Genomic DNA, 24682 nt, shown 5'->3' on the forward strand with positions numbered 1-24682 from the left:
TGTTTGCTGCAGGTTGTGATGCTGTGATGTCGCCATGGTGCCAAAAGTGTGAAGAGAACAAACATCCCACCAGCCACGCATCAGAATGAGGTAAGATTCATCTCAGAGACTTTGACCTTGCACTTTCTGTCCACCAAGAACAGAAACCGAGTCTGCAGTGGATGTTAAGCCGAGCCGATTCAGGCAGCAGATGCCAGCAGTCTGCATGTCGACGAATATTCTCATTCATACAGGTCATTGTTCGCTCTCTCGAAATTGATGAAGCCTCTTGGATAAGAGGCGAAATGTCTTCATAGACAAACACAGGTCCAGTTACCCACGAACCAATTTTGAGAGAGCCAGCAGTCTGTAATAGTCGTAGTTCTCATGTATATGTGATAATAACATCACATTAAATTCAATTTCACGTTTTTATCGTCTGTGTAAGTCAACACGCTTGTTTTGACACTCGTTTCCTGTGTTGTGTTTTTAATCTGTCTCCTCTCACAATTAGAGTTCTGTGTTAAATCAACTTGGAACAAGAATTTAATTACACACATTCTTGTGTTTCCTTCACAGGTGACAACACAACTTGATTCAATGGCAGCAGATCTGACTCAGTGGAGAATGATTGGAATGTCATTAGTTTTTCGGGCGTATTTCAAACGCTTGCGATGCTAAAAACAATCCAGCGTTACCAAGAGGTGGACCGAGCCGGGCCACAGACAGTACACATAAAAACTGATCGCTATCTGATCTGGATTATCGAGAAAAAGCTATTTTGACTTTGCACTTGCACTTCATTTATGCACACTGGTCTGGAAAAACTGCAATAAATAACTTTCAAACTTTGATTTATTTGTTGTTTGTGTAAGTTTTCCTCCTCATCTGTATTCAGTCGCTACCTCTCCGGTTTCATGTGCTGCTGCAGTGCTACAGTTTCCCCTCTTGGGATCAATAAAGTTTTTTTTTTTTTTTTTTTTTTTTATCATGTTCTCCTGGCTAATTAGGCTTGTTTCGTCCAACATGTGGTAATAATTATCTGTTTCTGTGTCTGTTTTTTAATACAACTCTGTCCGGACTGAAGTGGTGCAGGTGGCTGCAGTGCTGATTAAAGAAAACTACAAATATACGTTTTATTTTTACTTGTCCTCTCCCTTCATACTGCCCATGCAGGGAATAAACCCACTGATGAATTCTCACAAGCTCTCGCTGCAGCTTTGAACTCACACACTCCCAGAAATCCATTAGACAAGAAGCAGCTCAGAGACAAACTGCGGCAGTGACTCTCCACTGTTTGGGATTAGCAGTTTTTCACCTAACATGACTTTATCATACCGTTAATGATCCGTGCTCTGCATAAAGGACTCTTCAGTAGTGTCTGGAAGACCCCCTGCAGATTTCTGAACATGTAATTTAAAGCCGCGAATCGAGGTTTGCTGCTTGTTACCGACGTTGTGAGAAACTAATTTGGGGGAAGTGGGCGACCTCGTCTTCTGCCAAGATCACTGAACATTTAGAGTTTTTTCAGACGGCAGACAGTGTTGAGTCTTCCTGTTGGAGGTGGGCGGTGGGCTTAGGTTAGATTTCTTCACGTAAATATCATCCTTGAAAAAACTAATGAACACAAAAAAAAGAAAGAAAAAACCTTTTGTTGTTTTTTCTTATTCATGATTATGAGCAATTCAAAGTCAATAATGAATCTTTGGACTGTGTGAGAAACAGTTAGAACCACATTTTATAAATTTATATAATGATTTTCTTTTTTTAAGTCAGACCTTCTTCTGTAAAATGTGACGGCAGCTTTTGTGTTTTGTGTCTAAGACCCACAACACTTCGGAAAGACTCGGAAACATTTGAAGAAATCGTATAGATTGGAAGACTGGTGATTATTATAGGTTATAACCATGAAGTGGAAATTTACTGAAGGAAAAACTATTTTAAACTATTTTCTAATTCAACTGTCCTCTCGTGGATTGGTTTGCTTCAATTTGGTTATAAAGTTAATAACTCAGCACTAAAAAGTTGATGAATTGGTTGTAAAGTGACGGCGTTGTACGATTGATTTCCTGCTTTATCGTGAAGCTTTTTGCCTCTTTTATGAATTTCGTACCTCCCGTCAGCTCCTTGCTCAGATTGCTGGCTCCTGTTAAGGCCATAGAACACGACCGTCTCCACAAACTGAGACAAAGCGCAGCATTTTATTGGAACATCGTAATTTGTCTGTGAAAAGCGAGGCAGGTGTTACAGGCTGAAGGTTTTCAGATGAAAACACCGTTCACACTAATATAGTATGCAACTAAACTGGCACGCTTCTCCCTTCACTTAGCTCGGAGCTCGCAGAGGTTTCACTGTTATTTCAATTCTTCTCTTCCCAGACAAACCGGAGGAGCGGGGGAATTGCTCATTCTCTTTTTGGGGTGGACCAAAAAAAAAACAAACAACAAAAAACAGGAAAAAGAGGTAGAAGAAGAAGAAGGAGACGACGCAGAATGTGGAAGCAGTGCGGAGATTTATAAAGCGGGGAGATGTTCTGGGCTCGGAGTTTTGTAGGAGGATGCTCGGGGGAAGGGTGGATGGGGGGCGGTGGGGGGGGCGGTTGATAAATGGTGCTGCAGGGAAGCTGTGTGTAGTCTGAGTGAACGAGAAGAACTGTTTGCTGAATCTCTCAGATGTTTTGTTAATAGTTAGTGTGTAGTGTGTTTCCCTTTGGATACTCTTTATGTACTCGATGCTGCGGAGTCTGGCCAGACTAACAGCATCCTGTTGCTGTTTGGAGACAAGTGTGTTTCACCTGTTTCACCTGTTTCACCTGTTTCACCTTTGATGCTGGATGGTAAAAACTATTTTATATATATATCATATACATGTGTTGTTTTTTTTTTTTCTTTTTTTTCCAGATTGCATTTAGCATCATTATCCAAACGACTTGAAGGGGGTTTAATGAGCCTGGAGCATGAAAAATTGAAGTCATAGGTTGGTGTTTTTTAATCTTCTCTGTTGTTTTCCATTAGTTGATGTGCATTTTTCTGGCTCTGACTTCATTTTCATGTTAATCAAACCCTGTGCCTGTCGAACGGTGAATGAAACAACCTGTAAATGTTGTCAGACAGGAACTAAAGCAAGACAAACCTAAGAGGTTTAAATAACAAATGCATCTTTCTGATGAAACCAATATTACATGTTTCCTCCATGGATCATTAAACGCTGTTATAATGGCGGCTTCCTCCTGGTGTGCCAATTACGTAAATGCTGTTTGTCTGTCTGTAACAGTAATTAATCACAGCGTCTTTCAAAGTTTGACATGACTTTTCTCTTCCTCTCTTAAAGATAACAAGTACTGGAGGTGTCCTGCCGTTCTGCTCAGGTGGTCCGGCAGAACATACCCGGTCACGGGGAATCATTCCTGCCAGTGGCATTCAGACTCTACAGGCTTATGTAATATATTCATATCTCAAAATTTAAATATATTATAATGATTAAAATAAAATATAATAAGGGTTCAGGTTTCTCTGCAGCAGTCCTGGTCCTAAATGGAACCTCAACCCCCTTTTCCACACAAAGAAAGAGAATCTGGTTCTCAGCTGGACAGATTTCATCTTAGCGCATCAGTGACATTTACCTCAGCCTGGACTATTTTTAAGAATAAAGCTTGATTTCCTTTATTTCACCTGAGCAGCTAAAGCTTTTGAGATTCTCTGGAGCTTTTATGGATATATAAAAATGTGAATCAAAGGCTTCAGACGCATTGTTTGGTATTTTGCGTTTTACTGCATTAAAAAATGTGAATACTCTGAGTACATCCACTGCTGCATCCCCAGTACAGCCCTGGACACCTGCAGTGAACTGAGGCAAATGAACTACAACTGAATGAATTAGAGTTTGAGAGAATGACCCCCCCCCCCAAAAAAAAAAAAAAAAAAAAAAAAACATAAAGGATGAAGAAGAAGACAAAAATGAAAAAGATCTGGACAAACGGAATCAGCCTGCTGTTTGAAAAATCAGCATGAGCCCTTTGGAGCAAAAAATAAAGAATAACAAATGAAAAAAGAAAAAAAACCTTCAGAAGTGTCAAAAGAGGAAAAGACTGGACGGGCGTTTGTTGATAGCTACCAAGCAGCGTTAATAGCAGTGAAAAGTAGCAGCATTCATTAGCTGATTAGAGTATTAATTGTTTGATAGGTGTGTTTGTCTGCAGCTAATCCTCCGTGTTTACAACAAAGCTCATATCTTAGTGGAGCTGGCTAATTGCAGCACAACACACGTTCATCCAAATCAATCAAAGACAAGCGGAGAGATGAAGGAGACGTGGGCCGATGGAGAAAAATAAAAAAGTTAAACAGGTCGCAGGTCACACTGCGCCTTTACTTCCTGTTTGAAACGTAAAGTGCAGCCCGTCTTTTTATACACTTTTACTTCAGAAAGGAGATGAATCGATACCAGATATCAATAATGCAGTTTTACTTTTTTCTTTGTTTGTCTTACATACCTGCAGTCGCTGCTACTCACACACACACACACAATTATCTTTTCTTCTTCTGCTGTTTTTAATGATGCAGGTGGAGAACGACCTCTGATGCCCGGCGTAGGTGATCTTCTGAGTGTGAAGGTTGCTGTGGATGATTCACATCTCTTAGATTCATAAGCGCTCTGCGAACTCTGATGTATCATGTGGAAGATTTCTTTTTTCCCTTTCAGTAGATGTTTGTTTTCACTCACCTCAGACTCGAACACAAACACATTCCCCTCAATGTCCAAGTCCAGCTACAGGAAGTGTCACAGTCAATGTTGGATTCTGCTCACCTGAACTCACAGCCCCTCCCACCTCATCAGGACTCCTCCCCTCACCTGCTGCCCTCAGCCTCTCCTGCCGATTACAGCCTGCCTCTGACTAGCCGCCTGATCCTGATCCTTGACCTCTCTGCCTTCTCCCTGCCGGCGTGGTCCAGCCTGTTCAGAGCTCCGCAGTCAGCACTTGCACCAGGTCAGTGGCATCCTGCTTTTGGGTCCAAACCCAGAACCCTCACAGGAAGTCCTAGTCCAGACCTCCAGGTGTTCTCTGATCTATAGCAGTCTGTGAAATCATCAGCTGTTTTTGCTGAATTATTAATTACTATTAATTAAAAACAAAAACAAAAACAAAGGCTGAATTTGACTTGAAACAGGAACATTTTTCATAACTGACAGAGCTCTGTCAATAATCACTTTTTCATGTTTAGACCAGCCGTGTAAACTTCTAAATGTAAAGTTTTATCTATCAGGGGTCTCCTTCTCTCCTCACAACGATTCCCTGTACTTTTCCATCAAACGTCTGAGTGAACTCGGCCTCTTCTGTTCCCTCTGTGATCTATTTAAAAATGGTAATAGCTGCTGATGTACTTAGATTGCAGGATGACATGACACTGATTCCCTCTTCCTCCTCTCTGCGGCGTTTCGAGCCGACCTGCTGGATCTAGCACTCAGCTCAGCTCCGCCAACTGTCAGCGTGTCTGCGGCTTTCAGCCCGACAACGTGAAAGAAAGGTTTTAATGGAACTGTGCTCTCTTTAGTTTTTATTTTTTTGTAATCCCTCTTCTCAGGATTTCTTGACAGAACAGTCACAGAGTCCTCCGTTTCCACGACAACAGATGTAAGTCAGCCACTCAGTGATGTTGGGTCGTTTCCAGGGCCCCTCTCATCTTTTGTCTCTCATGTACCCGCCTTTTAACTCCAACAGCCGAGAAAGTATTTGAAGTAAATCACAAAGACAATCAGTGGGTGCGCAGTAATGGAATTTCACTGCACTTTGCCAGTGCCGAGTTACCTCACATTAAAAATGTAAATAATAGGCTTGAAGTTTGCTGTGATGCAAGAGTCTGTTAAGAAACAACATATTTTTGTCAACACAAATGAAACAACAACAGGACAACAAAATGTGCCGTTGGTGCTTCCGAAGCCTTCGATGGCGTCTGGGCTCCTCTCTAAAGGAGCTGATGGCCAGCGCATGGAGGTTCAGTCCTGATCTTCAGGACAGGAACAAACAGAGCGGATGTTTGTGTCGGGATTTGTTCAGGAAATAGTTCGGAAGGAAAAGTTCTTTTATTATGAAGAAATATAAAACTTGAAATTTGTATAAAAGTTTATTAGTTACCTCAAAATGCTGCCTGCACACGATCAGACTTCATATAAGGTGGCCTGAAAGACGGTCTGTGAAGGAAAGCTGAAAAACCTTAATCCTCAGATAATTATCCAGATTGTATTGAAGACTATTAGCTTTATTAGCTCAGCAAACGTTTTCAGTTTCAGAAACGTTTCAGAGTTCTCAGAGACTAAAGGGGGGTGGGTACTGTATCATTCCCAGCTTTTCACACTTTTGTGTTTCAGTGTTTCTGTGTAATACTGAGAGATCCTCATATTTTAGAAGCAGAAGCCTGCGAACGTTCAAGTTGCTCAATTATCAAATTGTATTTTGTGGAAATCAATCCATTAAACAAACTGTGAAGGAAAACGGCAATGCAAAATCTTTTTTTTTTTTTTTTTTTATCTGAATCTGAATTTTTTTGAGGAAGGAGACACATTCAACAGGTTTGTTAGACCTCGGGGATAAATCAGATTCCGCGTTCAGAGAAAACACATCCAGCCTTCTTTCAAGTGGCTCAAAAAGAGGTGAGCTTCAGGTGTATCAGCCAATCAGCTGTAGTTTCCATTTCTTCACCCCATCTTCTCAGAGCCCGCGCCTTCTCTTCCTCACAGCGGTGTCTCTAAATGTCTTTTCAGATCTGACTGGGTGATTTTTTGTTTTCCTCCTACAGTCTGTAATGGTAGTCATTTTCACACCACATGTACAACTGCTTTCAGTATTTCCAGACAAATTAAAGAGGATAATCAATGTGTGACTGATCATCCACACACATTTGTTTTTTTGTCCATCTTAGTATTTTCTTGCTGCTGCACATTCATGCAGATATTTCGAGTGGCTTGTCACAGCAGGTTGATTAGACATTTGCAGGATGATAAGACACAAAACGTACTCGATTAGACTAAAGCCCAAAGAGCGGTGAGACGCTGTGAACCCAGAAGCTCTTAATTCTGCCTCAAGACTCAGCAGCTTGTGGAGGAGATGCAGCAGAAGAATCAGGAATCTCATTTTTTCTCTCTTCCCGCCCAACAAAACGCTGCATGTGTACTCGGATCCTGCCACCGTTGTGTGCTCCTGCTCAGCGAGGTGTCTGACAAACTCCTGCTTCCAAAGCCTCCCGCTGCCTGCCTGGGGGGAGAGTGCCCTCTGTCGCCGGTTAGCAGAACTGCAGGTGGACAGATGATGGATGGATGGATGAAAGGAAAAATGGACGGATGGATGATTGCTCTGAGACTGAGGTGAAGCTCTGGATTAGATGTGGAAGTCTCTGCTGGAGCAGATTCCAGATCATTCAAGAAAAAGAAAAAAACAAAAAACTTGTGCGTGTTACTAAAAGTCAAACGCGTTTTGCACCTTTCGTCCTCTCAAAATTATCCTGCAAATCCCCTCCGACGTGAAGTGATAATGGCTTCTGAGAGGGAGCTTTGCCAGGCAGCAGCAGCGTCTGTCATCTGATGTTACCCGAGTCGGGAGATCACAGACGGTTTGGTAGGGTTCATCTTCTGGGGAGCAGTTATCAATATCTGCTATCAATGACTGTATCTCCCCTTATTTATGTGGATAAAAATACAATTGTCATTAAAAGCAAAGACGCTGAATCAACTGGATCTGGGTTTTCATCAGTCCTCTGTGGAATAATGGCATAAAAGTAAAATAATAACCTCAACATCAATAATAGTATTAATAGTGAGCTTTATTAGCGCCCATGTAGGAAGGCCTTTGTGCGTCGGCAGCCATATTTGACTGCTGGTTGTTGGAGATGAGTGTGGCGGCTGTGATGTGTATTTTCTTTTCCTTTTTAACATTATAATTATTCTGCGTCAGACTCCTCTGGGAGAAGGATCTAACATCCTGTACTGTATGTGTTACAACCACGGCTCAGACAGCTTTTTATAACATCCCAACATTAAAAACAGAGTGGCAACAACTTCTTCATGTCGCCTTTTTCTTTTTTTTTCTACTCTCTATTGCTCTCCCCATTTTTATTATTATTTTTTTTCCATTCCTCCCCCTCCCCCTTTCATTGATGTCGGCTTTTCAAGAGCGCAGGAGTAGCACTCCAAAGATCATCGCTGCTGTTTTCTCTCCCTACCCTTCCCTCTGCATCAACACAAAGAACGCTTTCAATTTTTAATGCACCGAGCTGAGAGAGAAGACGCCCAAAACAAGAGGCAGAGGAGTAGTAATGATGAACAGCTTTAAACAGATGAGAGGCTTTACTCTGCTTAAAATATCCTCTCTGCTTCCAGATAAAAAGGAGAAGTAGGATGTGCCGAGCTGTAGGGATGCTTGTCCGAATTCAATACCTAGAAAAGCACGTAATGCATCTTGTATTTGTTCTCTCTGAATTAACAGCTTTTTATTATTTAAGGTTACTCTTGTGTTTTTTGCATGTTGAATGGCCAATAATGTGGTGGCAGAGTGAGTTGGCTCCATTTTACTTTGTCATTTGTCTTCATGATTAGAGAACGGGCACGTTTACCCAGAGAACAAAATTACCTTTATATGTTAAAGCGAAATTATTTCTGTTAGTTACCAATGCCATTTAAATAAGACATAAGCCATCAGACTCAGGTGACGTGGATGGTTTAGTCTCCAGGGAGGTGAAAGGTCAACCATCAATGATCGCGAAGGGTCCGCCACATTCAGGGCCGTCTCAGACTGAATCTGTTCAGAGGACTGGAGCCTGCAGATTACCTCCATCAAAGCAGGAAGTGTGAGATGAGAACAAACAAATGCACGCTTAGTTTTACGCACACTTCTCTCATGCTGATGAATGAAATCACAGAATTCGTGGTGGTAAATGTTTTAAAACAAAAGAAGAAAATATCACTTTGTCTTTCATATATCAGTCAAAACGACTGGAACTTTTATACTTCCGCCACAACGAAATATCTAATGACCACAACGGCATCTATCTGTTACCATGGTGACGACCACTTCCTGGCTCCAGTCGAGCGCAGAGGGCGTCCCGGTCTTTTTGTGTATTTGTGCAGACGCACTTAACATCAAAGTGACTTTTGACTGGAAATCATATTTCTGTGTGTTCCACTTAAAATCTTGAATATATAAACTCTTCCAAATAAATCATCTGTGAGTTGCGTGTGCGGCATCAAAACAAACGGGAACGACATCAAAGAAAACAAGTTCATCCAAAAGCCATTTACCATTTTAATCAACAGAAGCAAGCAAAATTAGAAACAGTACCTGTGCGCCGCTCCACATTATTGTGCACGCACACTTCCACATGAGCAACAATCACTCCGACATTTAGATTTCTATATTTAAATCATGATTATGTTAATGTGTGTGAAGCTATCTCTTTTAATAGTTTTTAACTAATGCACTAACCGAGAGTGCCGTGTTTAATTTAATTATAGTTTTCACGACACAATGACAATAAAGCCTTTTTATTCTCATCTATTAATGACTAATTAAAGGTTGTGCAGGGTTTTTGTGCAACAGGTGGGATTGTGACATTTTTACGTGCAGAAATTCGCCATGTTTTGACCAAATGCATAAAAAGCCAAGACAGATTTTGAATTTTATCAGCATTTAATTTGGCCTGACAGCCGCGACGTTACACTCGGCCGTCAGCGCGCGGAAGGAGCACCATTACAAACGAGGCGCCGTAGTTCGATAGTTCCTGCTGACTCGTGTGACCCCTGCATGGCGGCGGCGGTAAGCTCAGACGTGTGTCCATCAGATAAAGAGGAGGGAACACGCTGGCTTTTCTCCCGCCAACAAAGAAGTGCTGATAGCAGACGAGGCCGGCGCCGTCTTTCAGTATTAAAGTGTCTCTCCTGCCCAACATCTTTTTCTCCCTCCTGAAACGCGCTGCCTTTGTGATCGTGTCACAGCATGTGGCAGGTACCAGTCGCTGACTGCCACTTCCTGTCAGCGGACGAGGCGAGGACAAAAGGCCGCGGCACAGTCCGATGAGGAGATGTAGTGGAAAAGAAGTGTTAATCCTGCAGCAGAATGGCTTCGCTTCACCTCATCTGCCGCCACGGGGTCGGAGGTCAGAGTCTCCGCCTTCGCTCAGAGAAAAATCAAACACAGGAAAATCTCACGTGGATCCGGAGAGAATATCCTTCAGTGCAGCAGAGTAGGAGGAGGAGGAGGAAGAAGTTAGCAATAAAAAACAAAATAGTCATATCTGTCGATATCTTTGTGAGAATTAAATTGTTTCCCCGAGGAATGGAGAAACAAAAGAGTAAAGATAAATCTGATGCTTTTAAATCTGAAGGTCTGAAGGTCTGCTGAGTACAGGGGGGTTATTCCACCTGTTAACAATGTTGAAACAGAAACTGGACTAATATGGTCGTATTTCCAGGTTCTAGTCAGGACTGGAGCAGCACCATTCTGGATGTACTGCAGCTGTCTTACAGCTCGTTTCGAGACAGTGAGCAGGCCGTTACAGTGGTCTAACCTGCTGGAGACAAACGCATGGATTAGTCTCTCCAAGTCTGCTTTACACATTATTCCTTTGATTCTGGCAATGTTTTTCAGATGATGAAAAGCTGCTGATGTTATCCATTTAATGTGACTGTTAAAGTTCAGGTCTGATTCGAAAATTGCCCCTAGATTTCTAACCTGATTGTTAGGTTTTACAGAGAGTCTGGAGGTGACTGATAACTCCTTTTCTTTGTTTCTGTGGGCCACAGACAATGATTTCAGTTTTGTCTGAGTTTAACTGGAGAAAATTGTTCTGCATCCACACACTGATGTAGTGACAGAGTGTATCCGTAGGCCCATGTTCACCTGCCGTCAGTGACACGTAGATCTGAGTGTCATCTGCATAGTTGTGGTAGGACACGTTTTAACTGCGTAGCAGCTGGCCTTATGGAAGCATGTACAGATTAAATAATAGGGGTCCGAGAATTGACCCCTGGGGAACCCCACAGGTCGTAGCCATCTGAGACACCGTTGCCAATTTTAACAAAGTACGCCCTGTCCTCAAGATAGGAAGTAAACTAGTTTAGAGCAGTACCAGAGATTACCACCCAGTTTTCTAACCTCTGTAATAAGATCACATGGTCAGCTGTGTCAAAGGCAGCACTCAGGTCCAGCAGAACTAAGACTGGGACTCTGCCTGCGTCTGTGTTCAGGCAGATATCATTAGTCACCTTGATCAGCGCTGTCTCAGTGCTGTGGTGGGCCCTAAAGCCTGATTGGAAAGTATCAAAAACACTATCAGACAGGAAAAAGTCAGTAAGTTGTCGGTATACAGTTTTTTCCAGCACTTTGCCTATGAATGGCAGGTTTGATATGGGCCGATAGTTGTTCAGTACTGTGGCATCATGACTGCTCTTCTTTAGAAGAGGCTTGATGACAGCAGTTTTTAAGGCCTTTGGAAATGTTCCAGTCTTAAGTGAGATGTTGACTAGTTGAGCAAGTTGTGGTAACAAACTGCTCAGCACAGGCTCTAGTGGGTAACGCAACAAGGCAGCACGTTGATGGACTGCAGATGATCTCTTTGACTGTTTTGTCAGTGACAGGTGTCTAGCTGGATGTAGTAGTAGTTTTTTATGTTGTGGAAGTCATTGCATATGTAATTCCTTGAACTTTGTCATTAAAGAAAAAAATTAGGATGAATGAAGATCTACGTAAGGTTTTAATGTCAGCTAACTCCATAGTTTTCACTGATGAGACACAAACGTCAATAGTTGGATCTGCACGTTCGCCTTTATTCTTACAACATCTACTCAAAATAACGACAAATCCCGACAATCTCACCTGCTAATTTTGTTTGTTTGCTTTTCCAACCGAAAACCTGATCGATGCCCTGGAAGTCCTGCGAGGCTAATATACACAAGTTCTGCTGGAGCTGCAGCGAAAATCAGGCCAATTTTAGTTGCTTTTATTTACCTATTCCAAGGAGACCGTGTTTTGTTTCTCCCTTCATTAGTTTGTTACAAATTTCATTGGACTTTGTCAGCAATTAAGCAGATGGACACAAAAAAGTGATTTTCTTTTTTTCTTGCTCTGATCTGAAGAATCAAGATGGGAGTTTGAGAGAAAAATATAAAGCTCAAACTGGAGCATTTGTGTGATTGTTTACTGATTTGAGTACTTTGTCGAGCACTGCGGAGAAGAATCTCTAAGTATTGTTTTCATCATAAATATGGACGATTGAGCTGCTTTGGCTCATTATTTTTCTGAGCAGGAAAAAAAAAGGTTCTTCATGTTTTATGCAGAGACATTGAGAGATCCTTCCACCGGAGGAATCTCAACATGAATCACGTCCACTCACAAAGTTATCCGGAGCAAATTATTCAGAATTGAAAACAAAAGTGGATACACACAAAACGCTGACTGCGATCCTCCACGTCATCGTAAAGCTGTGAGATTTTGTTGTTGTGCGTATTGACTGTGGGGCTCGGACAGAAACAAAACATCGTGAAGCATTGATGTTGATTATATCAGCAGGTCAGGATCCCCACGGAGCGGCAAAACCTGACTGCGCTTTCCGAACACGCCATCAGCCACTAAACATAATCAACTTTATCAGCCTGGCGCTTCTCGAACCAGTGAATTCAAAGCACATCACTGAAGACGAGACTAAATAAAAGCCAGCGAGATGAGCAGTGACAGTAAACGAAGTTTACGGAGGAATAAAGTGCAACAAGAATAAAAGGAAAACGTATAAAGAGCTGTTTGTCCTCAAGTGTTTAAGATGGGAATTTAACAGACAGGCCGACACTTTATCTCTCAGGAGACGAGTTTCTTCTGTCCATCAAATTTACTGAGAGTCGATGGAGGCTCCGACTGCTGAGCTCAGCTGAAAACGGCAGCGTGTGTTTGTGTGTGTGGGGGATCGGGTGGATGAATGCAGCTCCCACTGAGTGAAACAATGCAGGATATATATATATATAAAAAAAAACAAAACAAATCAAGGCATCCCATTAAAGCGGAAAGATTTTTTACATTTTTATGTGGGCTCATCATTCTCTGGGCTGACACGTTTGTCCAAAGTGAGTCAGTAAAGCTTTGGTGTGTCGACATATTCAGAACTTATGATCTGATTAGAAAATGGGCCTGTTGGGGTTTTTACAAGTGGACTGGTTGTACAGACCAGAACAGAATGGACTCTGATTTCTTCAGGAGAAGAACCATGGCAGGGCTGACTGAAGACCAGATGGGACGTAATCAGCTTGTAGGACCAGGTTCTCAGTGAGTTCCAGGTCTGGTTCTCTCCATTTAGGGCACGGGAAAGTCAGCTTGTAGACATGAAATAATAGTTAAGTAACGCTCATTAATTGTTCTCCTTGTGCTGCAGATATGTTAAAGTGATTTGTTTTACTGCAGGGACTTACACGCTGAAACAATCTCTTGGTAAACATCCAGAGGCAGCGTCTTCCTGCGACCTTGTTGGCGAAGTTACCCGGCAACCAGCGTTTAGTCAGTCCCTGTGATACAGGAAATTTGAATTATACAGGTTCCTGTATTATGGAGAGCAGCAAGTGTACATCCAGAAATATATATATATATGTAAAGACAATGCATTTTTCAAAACTATGCCCGATTAAAACTGGCATGATTTTCAAGTATTTGTTGTCGGCTAACCCGGATGTTAGCATCATTCTGCACCATTCGGCAAAAAGCCGTTTGGATTTTTAGTTATTCCAGAAAATAATTAAACCTCAGTCAGACAGAACCGCAAGATTTCACCGCGTAGTTTGATTTAGCTCTGACAAAGTTAGCAGCAGTTTGTATAGAAGCATGAAAACAGGACCAGGATATTTACATGTGTTTTAAATGAAATATGAAATGTGCAAACAAACCTTATTTCAGGGATTAGAGATGCTAAAATGCAAAATATAATTTTAGTTTTTTTTATTATGATATAAATTAGCTTAGCTATTTTCGTATTTCTATGTAAACAGCGATGATCACATGCTAACATTTAGGATGTTTAAATATTTATATATATTTTGTTTATATGGGAGCGTTAAACAGTTCAAAGGTCCAGATTCCTCAAGTTATTAGACATTTCTCTAAAGACCAGAAAAGTTTGTGCAGTTGCATGAGATTACAAGCGTTAGCTGCGTCAGAGAGGAAGGAATATTCTTTTCGACTGTTAAAGAAAGACAAAAAAAAAGAATACAGTAACACAACAAAGTGCTCAGCGACCAGCCATACAGTGCAGCAGCTGAGTGCTACTGTGGTTTATAGTTTGCATTGGCTTGCATGATCAAATCCAAGTGTGTCACACTGGCTTCACTCCAGCTTCTCTTTGCTCACTTTTCCCCCCGGACCGAAATGGGTCACTGAAGAGAGGCTCAAAGTGAGAGCCCAACCAAAATATTTGAAAGCATTTCTTCTAAAAAGGAGAGAGTCTGGATGCATTGGGGGATAGCAGGGAGAGAAAATAGAAAAATTTATTCCAGCTTTTTGTCATGGTTTCAATCTTTCATATTTTTCTGAGCTCGGCCCTTTGGGAACGTTGCCAATGGCGCTGGACAGAGCTGCCCGGACAACAAAAGAGAAGTCTTTACTTTTCATCCTTCCTGGCCTCTCTCTCTCTCTCCCGGGGTTAAGATGACCATCGATCGGACCGGCTGATAAACACAAAGAGCTGCTGGTGGAGGCGCTCACAAAGCTGTCCAGCTCTGCCTGTCAATTACCCGCAGTCTCCACTAAAGCCCACTCGGTCTGCATCTCTGCTCTCCACTACATCTCGTGTGCTTTGAATGCATCGCGCCGCCTCCGTGCTTTACATCAGGCCTGCTGGCAAAAATATGGGGTTTTGAAGGACGCTCAGAGATAATGTTGTTTATTTTTGTCTCTTTAAAAAATACATTTAAACTTTGTGCAATAGGGCTGAAAGAGTTATTTCACAGCTCGGAGAGCGGTTTAGAATCCCCCCACCACTCCTCTCTTATTTCTTGCCACCCACTCCTCTCTCGGGAATCACTTCTCCCATGTCCTCCAGACCCACCAGCTCTGCCCGACCTCCTCCGTCTCTGGCTCTTGCGCCCCGTTCAGCAGAGATCACATGCTTGCAAATGGGCCCCCTGGCTGGGAGGTTTGGCGGTTGGAGGGCTCCCTGGTGGATCCACCAATTAGCCCCAGCCCCCGGCCTCGGAGAAGTGGAGCGGAGCCGGCGGTGCAGAGAGCTCCATGACGTCCCCAGAGCTTCCTTTTAACGGGTGACCGCCAAAGATGGGTCGAGGAGAGAAGAGGAGACAGGGTTGGGGGGAGGGCGGCCGTGGGCGAGGATGGCAAAGATAATAGATGACCCCTTTGTCTGTTTTGCTGCTAAGGATTTTGAATCAATTGCAGCTTGCCTCCTCCGGCCAAGCCCTGCAGCTTCAGCTTGGGGGAAGAAACCGAGTGACAGAATGTGGAAAATGCTTAAGAAAATGTCATCGGTGACCGTGTGAGACCAGAGCTGAACTCATGTGGACACATTGAAGAAGAAGAAGACAACTTTGTCAATTGGGAATGAGGTTGTTTTGTTTTTTTTTACCAATCGAGCGAAGCTTTTCAACAATCAGAATGAGTTATTAAGAAACAGATTTCCGTGCAGCACGCCAGGCATTAAGGCTAGCTCTGGTTAGCAATTAGCAGATGGGGCGAGGGAAATGGGTGACATAATGATAAATGATCTCTAAAAATCTTTTTCACCAACATCAGAGACTTTAAAACAAGCACAAGGTGCAAAAGCAATCCAGCAAATCAGGCAAAACACGAGGTCAACGAGGAAATGGGTCAAAAAACACACAAAGGCAGAACATGAAGATGATGGATTACTGGTCACAGAATAACAAAGACATTTCTTTGTTGTCACTTCAGCGAAAGCCGCAATTCAATGCAAATGCTCCTTTTAACCCTGAGATTTATTTTTGCCTGTTATTGTGCACAGACATCTAGTTCATGTGTATTTTCGTTAAACCCTGACTTGGTTTCAATTCTATATTTCAGCATTAAAGAAAAAAACGAAAAAAGAAAAAAAAAAAAGAAGGCTGACAACCCCTCAAATTGATCTGCTGACCCATTCAAGGGGCACAACCAGATTAGCAGTCACTGAACCGACAGGAGTTTGTGTATTTAATTTCAGTGGGTTGTGAGTGTTTGCATCATGCGCTTTGATGAAGATGTTGTCTGAATTTGTTTGTGCTCTCTGGAGTCGCAGTGTGTTGAGCTCTCAGGGTCTCCGTAATCATCAACCCAGCAAACGCCGGCAGGTTCACGACCTCGCCAAAGACGGAGGAAAGCTGCCTGTTATACTAATGGAGCAGACATCCATTGATTCTCCCACATTAACGATTGAAAGAGAAATGTTTTTGTTTTGAAAGCCAACAAAAAAACCTTTGGACGCAACACCATGCTGTTGAAACATCCAGCTTTTAATCTTCAGAGGACAGACGGCCGAAGAGGCACCTCAAGCTCACAGAACAGCAAAGTGACGGGAATGTCCAAACAAAAGTGGAACTGGTCTATTCATCTTCAATTCCAAATGAAAGAAGCTCTCTAAAGGAGCAATGAAGATATCAGGAACTCCAAGCCAACATTTGTACCAAAATTTTATGACAATGACCTTTGACCTTTGACCACCAACATCTAATCGGCTCAACCTTGAGTCCTGGTGAACATTTGAAAATGAATTTCCAGAAGGTTTCGCTGCTCTGATTGATCGTTCACGTTTGGAATATGGGTCCAATTTTAATCTGATGATGTCTAATACTCATCTGTCCAACCTGGTTCTAAACTTCAGGACTGTCACACGCATTTTCTTTCAGCAGTTCAAGCCGTAGTTGTAGTTCAGACGGGCACGGGGTGTTCAACAGAACCGACATCGGGGTAACTGCTGACACACACTGATGTCAGAAAACATCCAGAGTAAACACAGATAATCCAAACACAGAAAACAAACCGCAGTTCAGCCTCAGATTCAAATACAAACAGAGCAGCCGGCCGAGCTCGCCACAAGTGCAGCTGTTTACACTGGACACACAGAGAGAAATCAAGGAGGTGGCTATTTACCCACAAGCCCTGCCCCACTTCGTTAAATCAACAGTTTCTTCTGAACTCTCGCAGGAGGAGCAGAGAGGGAACTGAATTAACAGGAGCACGCCGAGTCACGACTCTGGCGCAGAGATAGCAGACAGAGAGCAGACGTGAAGTTTGTCCAAAACTCAGGACAATGAAGAAGCAGAATTAAAGAAAGTTGGAAAGCCGAGATTAGCCGAGGCTGCGGAGAGGCGGAGGGAGGGGGCGAACAGCTGGCTGGGACAGATACTGCTGCTTCAGACCTCTCCCCAGCCCCGACGGGTAAACAAACCGGCAGCCTGTTTGATTTATGGAGCGCGTCACTGACCGAATGGCCGTTACTGCGACTGAAAGAAGCAGGAGTGAGCGCTGCTGTCATCAGCGAAATGTGTCCATATACTGCAGCTTTTCACAGGTGCGGCGGACTTTGTCTCGTGCTCTTTGTCAGCCTGGCATCTCCAAACACTTCTCTGATTCAGCCGCTGACAGTTGGGCCGAACGCCGCCGCCGCTGTGCTGTAAATCACCGACGGCGAACACAGAGAGGCCGTTTGGCACCGGTGAGACGTGGTCTTTGTGTCTCCTCGGTGGAGACTTTGTGGCGTGATTAATCATCACAATCCTCAATGTTAGGAGGTAATTTATAGCTTCAATTCATGGCCTTTATCATTAGGTGTGGGCTGGTGGGGGGGTTCATCTCGGGAGAAAGCAGCACGAGAGTCTGAGTTGAACCGTCACACTGTCCATTTATTGATTGGAGGTGAGTGCGCCCCGCCTTCATGCGGGTCCCCTGGGCCTCAGCGAGAGTCCATCAGCGCCGAGTTGGCCCCCGGGGGTCACTAATGGCTTCTAGGTAAACTACAAGTCAGAAAAAGAGAGATATGTTTTACTTCTAAAGGCTGGAAGCTATTAAGAATGATAGAAAACACTGATTTTTTTTTTTTTTTGTAGTTTTGTGAATTGAAGCTTTTTCCTTCAACAACTTGACTTTGGTTCTTTCCTGTTGTGTTCAGTATCAAAGCCCTGCAGTCCACCAGGGAGACCGAAGACAAGGAGAAGTTTAGTGGCTCGAACAGATGAGACGAGAGAATGTCACAAATGAAATAAAGTGTGACAGTGAGCAAACAGCTTTATGGGGAAACTTAATATGAAATACAGACAGAAAAAGGAGTTGACGGGTAAAAAGATTTCAAAATGAAACCAGGTCAAACAGACCAAACAACGTGGGAGAGCCAAAAGATGGACTGACAAGGACAAAGGGGACGACATCAGGGCGTTTCAGACGATCACAACAGCATGAAACAAGACAAAGGACGCAAGGGAGGCTGCTTCTTTATAAAAAGTAAACATTAATATCAAAAGTCCAAAAATGACGAAAGTGAAAGAAAAAGAAGCAATGATGTTTTGAAGCCTCCGATTTTTAAATTGTGGACCGTGTTAGTTTTTAGAAACCATCTTTGTCTGAGTTGAAAGTTTAGAAGGTGCAGATTTATCAACCTTTTCGTCGTCATCTCCTCCCAGAGATGATCCACCGCCGACCCCATCAGGAGCGGCATGAATCAGAGCCATGAGGTCATTTTGTGTCATTACAGCGGGCGTGGTTGTCCAATCTGCAGACTAATCCAGTGGAACATATTTATTTATTTAGTTAAACTTCACAAAGCGGCTCATATTCATTTATTTCCTCTCGTCCAGCCGGAGGACAACTTTCTTCTGCAGGGATGAGTTTGGAAACGAATGAAGAGCGAGAGGTGAAGTGTGGATGATCTCAGGTTGTCTCGAGTTTTGACTTGGTTCAATAACGACACAACAAAAATCCCACAGTGTGGTCGCTTCAGTGTCTCTGACCGCCCTGAAACAGTGACATCACAAACTGGTCAAACAGAATGACGACCATATTTCAGACATCCTGTTTTATCACCATGACGCCAGCCCCCCTTTCCTCCCTCCCTTCGGTCCAGAGAGAGAGAGAAGATGTTTTCTGTCCTGCTGCCAGGAGAAGAAAAGATGGACTCCATCGAGGTCTCATCCATCACTTTTAGATCGGTATTGATCAGCTGGTTGGGCAGTGGCGGCGGCGGCGGGGAGATTTACGCCTGTCTTTTACCATAGAGGCGTTTGACCCGTGGAGCGGCTAAAAGCCTCTCAGCTCGCCGGCGGCGCTATCATCTGCCACGCCCAGACATGATGGCCGATGAGATATGCTGATCCATCAATCACGTGGCGCTCCGCCTCCTCCTCCTCCTGTGGCTGGTTGAAGAATATCCTGATTCTCTTGTTTTTATTCTCAGTGGTTTGTTGAACGAGTGGACAGATAAACATGTCAGCCGTAAGCACCTTTTACAGCTCGCATATGCTTCAGACAGATTGGACTTCAGGGCTTTTCACAGCTTCCACAACAGAAACCAAACTGTCCTTTAATATTACGGAGGATTTATGAGGGCTGCCGACCTCTTTAATCAGCAGTGTGTATTCAGTGAGTTGCTTTATGGGCCTCCGTGAGTCACTCCGGACCTGATTTGGATCTGAGGTTTTTTTGCTGGCGCCGTCGCATTTTATCAGCATGATGACTGTCAGCGCAGCGGACGTCTGCCAGTTAACGAGATGGAAGTCCCGGCAGAAATCTGAGCAGAAAACTTTTTTTTTTAACACAACATGACAACTAAATATCAGAAATATTCAGCTTCAGCTGCTCAGATCCAGGCGGACCACCTTAAACCAGCGATCACTAACTGGGTCGGGTTTGAGGGGGTCTTGTCATGATCCAGCGCGGTCACTTATACAAGCGTACAGATAATTATCTGCATTAGTGACGTCACGGGGCAGCACAGCGGCGTAGTTGTTTGTGCTGTTGCCCCACAATAAGAAGGTTGCAGGTTCGGTTCCCGGCCTGGGTCCTTTCTGTGCCTTCCAAAGCATGTTTAGGTTAACTGGTGACTCTAGATTGTCTGTAGGCCTGAATGCAGGCGTGAAATGTTGTTCGTCTCTGTGTGTCTTTGTGCGTTGGTCCCTGTGATGGACTGGCGACCTGTCTGTGGTGTACCCCGCCCCTAACCTGAAACATTGGCTGGGATTGGCTCCAGCACCCACCACAACGTGGAAACGGAAAAGTGGTAGAAGATGGATGGATGGAAAGTCATTCACCCAATAACTGCTGCATCTGAATTGATAAATTGGCGGATCTTCACACGATGAGGAAATTAAAAAAAGAAGCTTTTCCTTCTTCGCCTCCGCTGGCCTTTTCCTGCCATCTGTCTGTCTGTTTGCTTTTTTGTGCTTGCAGGTGAAGTTCGCTGGCTGTTGTTTGCGGTGACTCACCTCCAGCTCCAACAGAGAAACTCCTCCCGAGAAAAACACTGAGTGTCTGCGTGGCGGCTGAGTCAGCTGCTCGTCGGACCTTTCGGCGTCCTGGATGAGATGGCGGTGGGCGGACGGTGTCACCCTGAGCTGCTGCTGCTACCACACTCATTTAATCACTTCATTCAGTTTGTGATATTTTTATTTTTTTCCCTCATACGAGGAGTTCAAGTCTGGCATCAGGACTGAGACTCTGGCAGAAAATGAAAGCAAGTGTGACTCAGTTTGAGGGAGCTTCTCGAGTACGACTTCATCTTCTGAGAAAAGAGCTGTTCTCTGCAAATTTGCATGCAAATGTATGGTGTAGAAATTGTGACAAAGAATTTTCAATTACAGATTTTATTTCCTCACCTAAAATGATGCTAATCGGGAAAAAAAAGCCTAACAACTTTTAAGCTAAATGGAACAGCAAATCTTTGTAATTCAAAAAATTAAACATTTTAACAGCCTGTGAATATTTCTCCTTCCCCCTCCGAGCTGCGAGTCGCAGCCTCTTCCCTCCTCATCACTCGAACAGAAGCATCTTCAGTATTTTCTTGGAGTTTAAGCGGCAGACAGGCAGTTCAGGCTTGAGAAGAGGGAACACTTAAGGGGGAGATAGTTTCCCCTCCAACTGTACTTTCATCATCCAGCAAAAGAGCCGCGCAGCGCGAGTGAGGATTAGATCCACCACAACATTTCATCTCCTCCAACCTTTTCTTTTTTTACCCGTTGGTTTCCTGCTTTTACTTTTTTTTTTTTTTCTTATTTGCCAATGCGTTTCATGAGTAGGCGATCGCAGCAACGATCGGTTTCAGGCCTTGACGGAGTAACAGCTGCTCTCAGAATCACTTTAAATCACAAGCTGCACTTCCTGTGGGTGATGACGCTTTGGGTCACGCTCCTCACGTCACCTGTCAATATAAAGAATCCAGACTGCAGCTATTTATTACAGAAAGAAAAAAAAACAAAACAGTTTCCTGTTATTACAATAACATGATAATTTATAGTTAATGATGTAGAATAATGTACCTGCAGAGGGTCGGACTCATTCTTCCTTCTGCACACCCCCATGCTTTTTAAAAACCTTCGTAGTGTTCGTAGCCATATTTCCATTTCATTCAAAGACAAAACCTTTCACGTTATAAAAATATGAATGATCACATTATGACGTGATAAATAGTATATTGTTCTAACAATAAACTTTTCATGTTATCACGTTATGTGGTACTGATATTTTTTTCTTTTACTGACGTAGCAGCACTACGCTTCCGTAATTTATTGTGTTGTAGTGTGACTTTTAAGCAATGAGCTGCTGGTGCTACACAACGGGTCCATATCCACTGTCATTACTTTGTTTAAATGTTTTCCAAGTTGCAGAAAGTCGGCATAGACTCCAGGCTACGGGGGGCACGACCTTGTTCAGTTATCGAGTTATTACAGCGATCAGTCTCTGGTTCCACATGGGGAATGTCTGCAGTCCTGATCACGGGGGGGCAGTCGAGTTGACCGTATTGTGGATAGTGTTGGGGGTAACGGATTACAGTAACAATATGACTTTTTTGGGTAACGAAGCAAAGTAATGCATTACATTAAATATATTGCTAACTACACGAGGCGACCAAAGGAACACATTGTCGAGTGACGTTGCTGCTGGTGCGAAGGAGAACGGTGATGGAGGCAGAGATGGAGAAAGGGCGTTTCTCATTACTTTACGTTTATAGCTCGATAGGACAAATGTCAGATGCGCTCCATACCCAGGTGACAGGCGTCTTTCAACTGCTGCCAAGTCAGTGAGAAACCTGTCCTAGCAAGGAAGGAGTCGATGAGCAGCCGACCCCGCCAAGCGCTGGAGCATTTATGTGTATATGCCATGTTGTATACATTTATACAATAAACACTGATGATGATGCTATGATGTTTGTAAATTAAGAAACGGAAAAGTAATGCGTCGTGAAGTTACTTTCAAATGCAGTAAAATAATCTCATTACAATTTACAGAAGTAACTAATTACTTACTTTGAATAACTTCCCCAACACTGATTGTGGAGGCTGTGACGATGATCCTGATCCAGGGCGACTCGTTAGACCACAATGTTACTCTGTGTGTGTGTGTGTGTGTGTCAGGTGTCAGATTGTCTTCTGGTGTGCTGTTGCCACACTGTGTGATGTTTGTGTGAGTGTTTAAGCAGGAAGCAGCTCTGTTCTGCTCACCCGGCGCCCACACGCAGCCCGCTCGCTCTGTTCAGCTGCTTTTCTGCTCGCTAATCAGGTGGAGGAGCTTCCTGCCGGGAGAATAAGAGCCGACTCTGCCCCAGGAAAACAATTCAGCCATCATCCTGCCATTACAGCAATGGCCACAATCCTAATTTATCTTCCTGTGTGGCTTTTTTTTTTTTTTTTATATTGGAGGAGAATTTCCGAGCAGCGCTATCTCCAGCTCTTAATACTCTCTCGTGCCTCGCGCACAACAAACAAATGAGGACAGCAAATCTTCGCTGCCAAGTAGATTTACTTTTATCTGCAGTATCACCTCTCTCCCCGGCCACTCATAAGATTAGAGCGAGCAAGCTGCAATATCGGATCCATTGTGTCAGCTCTGACGATCTTGTCCTGCTGCCTTTTCCTCTCTATAAATCTGGAAGCTTTCTCTTCTCCATTGTAACAAAGCGGCAACCCCACCTTCCACTAGTAAACTGGAAGTAACGGATAACGTTCACATTTTCCATTTCGATTTCATGTCCTGCTTCTTGTGGCTGAGTGAAGATCTGCGTTCTTCGTCGGATTATTTTTGAAGCCTTTGTGGTTCCGTCTTTGCCAACTCCGCTTTTGATACTTAGCTTTTGGAAAGTTAAAGTTAGTTAATCCTGATTTCCATGTGCTTCTGGTGGTCCTGCTCCCGTCCTGGTTAAATACCGAGATTGGCTGATGTTGTGGGACACCAGAAATCAGCCGGTTCGACTCTTCCCGTGTGCAACTTTGCCTGGTTGATGAGACTATATGAGTTTAATCCAGCTCGTCATCATCTTAATCAGCTGCTTGTTTACACCTGCAGCAGTCACATCCATTTGGAGAGCTATTTGTGTCCATCTGATGGATCTGAGGCCAATATTCCTCCTCTTGGTCCAATCAATTTTGCCATGTTAATTTGCTGCAGCCCCTGGAGGTGATTTTTTTCTGTTGGGACCCTATTGGTGCTAAATATCCCATAAAAATGCGTGACCATGGGGCACTCTGGTGGTCTGCGTGAGTTCATGCATCAACCATTAGCTGCAGAATATCTGAAAATGTAACCAAAAATTCACTCCGTGATAAGAGGTGGATAATTTCAGCTTCTGAACTGAACTCCATCGAAAGAGCTGTGGCTGCTGCTGCTTTAGCGCTCTGACTGGAAGCCACCTGGAAACGTTTGGCCTCTGAGAGATCACTCAGGTTATGTCCAAATTTATCACACCGCTCAAACTCCAAATGCAGTCGACCGCGTTTGGAGTTTGGAGGAGGTGGAGGGAGTTCGGGTGGGTGGGTGTGTCCCCTGCCTGGAAATGAAGCCATTTCAAAGGTCCATAATCTGTTTATGTTTCTGTTGTCCCGTTTTTGTCCGTTGGATCGATCCAAAGCTGCTTTCCCGAGGCCTTATCGTGGAAGGCAGAGGGGGAGACCCAATCTAATTCTGCGCTCCAGCAATATTCCACAAAGCAATATAACCAGGCTGTGATCATATCACATCCAAAGGGAAGGAGCAATATTTTTCCATCATTCTCCTCTTCTTTCTCTTTTCCAATCCTTCCACTAACGCTGGCCTTTTTCTCCCCTCCCAAGGCTTCCCTCTCTTATTGGGCAGAATAAAAGGACTTCAGTTGAGTGCTGACGCTCAGTTTCACCACGAGGCTGGTGGCTCATCTAAAAGCGTCCTGTGGGGGAAATAGTTCCTCCACACCATCTGTCATATAATTTGATTAATTAGCCGTTGGTACCACGGTTGCCCCCCGCAGTGGGACTGAGGGTCGGCACTCATCCATCCCTCCATCCCTCCGTCTGTCACACACAATATCTCAGATGCTGCTGATCAGATTTTGATGAAACTTCAGAGCAGGATATTTGTCACCGCTCCGAGTCCCGTCTGGACTGCACCGATGCTCTATATTTTTACTATGTGATGTTTCCTCAACTGGAGCCACAAGTGGAAACTGGACCAAACTCTCCGGTTTGAATTTCAGGTTAATATAAAATCCTCCGCCGACTCAGTCACACC

Source organism: Echeneis naucrates, chromosome 10 (genome assembly GCF_900963305.1).
Source record: "Echeneis naucrates chromosome 10, fEcheNa1.1, whole genome shotgun sequence".
NCBI lineage: Eukaryota > Metazoa > Chordata > Actinopteri > Carangiformes > Echeneidae > Echeneis > Echeneis naucrates.